This window comes from Zonotrichia albicollis, chromosome 17 (genome assembly GCF_047830755.1).
Source record: "Zonotrichia albicollis isolate bZonAlb1 chromosome 17, bZonAlb1.hap1, whole genome shotgun sequence".
Taxonomy (NCBI): Eukaryota; Metazoa; Chordata; class Aves; order Passeriformes; family Passerellidae; genus Zonotrichia; species Zonotrichia albicollis.
This window is the reverse complement of record NC_133835.1, coordinates 13,837,829-13,840,799: the sequence shown is the minus strand read 5'-3', so window position 1 is coordinate 13,840,799 and position 2,971 is coordinate 13,837,829.

Sequence of the window (2,971 nt, the reverse complement as noted above, 5' to 3'; positions counted from 1 at the left end):
CTTACATTTTAAAAAGTGGGAAACAAGTTTTGGGTTTTTTTGGGTTTTTTTTTGTGTTTTTTTTTTTTTTTTGTGGTTTTTTTTTTTTTTTTTTTTTTTTTTTGTTGTTGTTGTTGTTGTTGTTTTTTTTCTGGAGATAGCACCGAGTGGAAAACCTGAACAATGAGATTTTCTGGCACATTCTTGGAATGCATTGCCCACATGGGAATTAAAGTGCATTTTCTCTTTGAACCGTGGCGTGTGTGAGGGATTTATGCTGTTCAAAGGGAAGATGTAAGTGGCCTCTAATATCCTCATTCATCAAAGAATAAGCACAGGCTTAAATCCACCTTGACTTAGCCAAGCTCTCAGGAATGTGTTTACCTGCAGGAATTTGCCAGTGACTGATGAAACCAGCAGAGAGTGTTTACAGGTCCTGCCAGGGATTAAAGGAACGTCTAAACTTGTTGAAAAACCATCTAAAGTGGCTCTGTCATTTCTTCCCTGCTCCAAATGTCTTTGAAACCCAGCCAAGCCTCTCTGGGCTTGTTTATTATTGTAATTTTTTAATCCTGGCTTTAGAAGTCATTTGATGCTTTCAGCATTGGTACTGAACAAAAGTGCATTTCTGGGTGATTCTGCAGCCTGGGCTTTGCCTTGTGCTGCTGCTGTGTGGGGATTTCATGGGGTGGTTTGGGATGGAGGGATCCTAAAGCTCATCCTGTTCCATCCAGGATGCTCCAGCCTGGCCTTGGGCACTGCCAGGGCTCCAGGGGCAGCCACAGCTGGAATTCCTCCCCAGTATCCCACCTAAACCTCCTCTCTGGCAGTTTGAACCCATTCCCTGTGTGCTGTCCCTCCATCCCTGTCCAAACTCTCTCTCCATCTTTCCTGCAGCTCCTCCAGACCCTGTGAGGCCACACTGGGGTCACCCCAAAGCTTCTCCTGTCCAGGTGAACAACGCCAGCTCTGCCAGCCTTTCCTTATAGGAGAGATGCTCCATCCCTCTGATCAACCTGGTGGCCTCAAGGTTGTGTTCCAGACCTATCTCAGAATATTCCTCTAATTTCTGCTGTGTTTTGGTGCATGGGGGTGGAAGATCCTGCTGTTTCTGGCTGCAGCTGTTTGATTTCATGCATTCTGTAAGAAAAGCTCAGTGAAAAGGAGCGGGAAGTGTAAAATCCCAAAGTGAGGAGTGCAGGCTTGCTCCTGTATCCCCAGTGAATCAGTCCTTCAGCTGGAGAGCCCTCCGAAATCCACTCCATCAACGAATATTTCACAAAGCCTCACAAAGCACAATCACCTCTTCAAGCAAGGGCTGTGAGCGCCCACATCACTCCTGGCTGCCCAAAATGAAGGAGCCACACATCCAAACCAGGCAGGGCCACTTCCATCAGAGGTCGTTTACCCTTGATAACCTTTCCCAAGCTAAATGAATCTTTGATTCTGTGACCTGAATAAATATGGGCAGCTGTTCCCCAGAGCCCTGGGCTCAGCCCAGCTGGGCTGCTCTCCCTGGTGTGCCCTGTGCTGTGTCCCTGCTCTGCCATCTCTGCTGTCCCATTTGTGATTTCCAGCTCAGGACAATTCCCAAAGTCAAAGCCTGGAGTCTGGCTGACCTCCTTGGGCTGTATTTGTGGCTCTATTAAAAGCAGCTATGCAGAGCTGAGCAGTCCCTTTTCCAGGCCATGGTATTTATAGCCAGGTAACCCGTGTGGAGCCACCAGAGCCCCTCTGCATCTCCGGAGTGCTTGGCACTGTTTGCACGTTCTTGGAGCCACAGAGGGCAATCCCATGCAAGGTCTGTCCTCACTGCAGCCACACAGCGCCCGTAAAAACCCAGCTCAGGCTGCGGGGACACGGGGCCGCAGCGGGGACACGGGGCCGCAGCTCGGGTTACCGTCCCTCGTCCTTGGGAGGGGATTCCAGAGAATCCCGCCTGAATTCCAGGCACCCGAAAGACTTTCAGGGACAGGCACTTTGCTCGGCTGGGCCAGCCGCGGCTGCGGGGCGGTGCGGGATGGGCTGAGGGTGCGGGATGGAGCAGCGGGGATCGCACGGGGAGTGCGGGCAGGAGCTGGGACTGCTCTGTCCCCGGCCCGGGGCGGTGCGGGACGGAGCGGAGCGCTCCGGGGAAGGTGCGGGGAGGTGCGGGACGGAGCGGAGCGCTCCGGGAAATGCGGGGAGGTGCGGGACGGAGCGGAGCGCTCCGGGAAATGAGGGAGGTGCGGGACGGAGCGGAGCGCTCCGGGGAAGGTGCGGGGAGGTGCGGGACGGAGCGGAGCGCTCCGGGAAATGCGGGAGGTGCGGGACGGAGCGGAGCGCTCCGGGAAATGCGGGGCGGTGCGGGACGGAGCGGAGCGCTCCGGGAAATGCGGGGCGGTGCGGGACGGAGCGGAGCGCTCCGGGGAAGGTGCGGGACGGGGCGGGACGGAGCGGAGCGCTCCGGGAAATGCGGGAGGTGCGGGACGGAGCGGAGCGCTCCGGGGAAGGTGCGGGACGGGGCGGGACGGAGCGGAGCGCTCCGGGAAATGCGGGGAGGTGCGGGACGGAGCGGAGCGCTCCGCGGAAGGTGCGGGGAGGTGCGGGACGGAGCGGAGCGCTCCGGGGAAGGTGCGGGGCTTTGCAGAGCGCAGCGGGCTCGCTCCGGGAGTGGCGCGGATCGTTCAGAGGGCGGTGCGGGGAGATGCGGGTTACTCGGGGGCGGTGCGGATCGCTCCGGGGGCGCTCCGGGGGCGGTGCGGGATGTTCAGAGGGGCGGTGCAGAGAGATGCGGATCACTCAGGGGTCGTGCGGGGAGATGCGGGAGACTCAGGGCCGTCCCGGATCGCTGCGGGAGTGCTGCGGGTCGCTTCAAAGAACTGTGCGGGGCGGATCGTTGAGAGGGCGGTGCGGAGCGGGGCGGAGAGATGCGGGATACTCGGGGGCGGTGCGGATCGCTCCAGGCGGCGCTCCGGGGGCGGTGCTGCTCTCTCGGGGCGGTGCTGTCCCA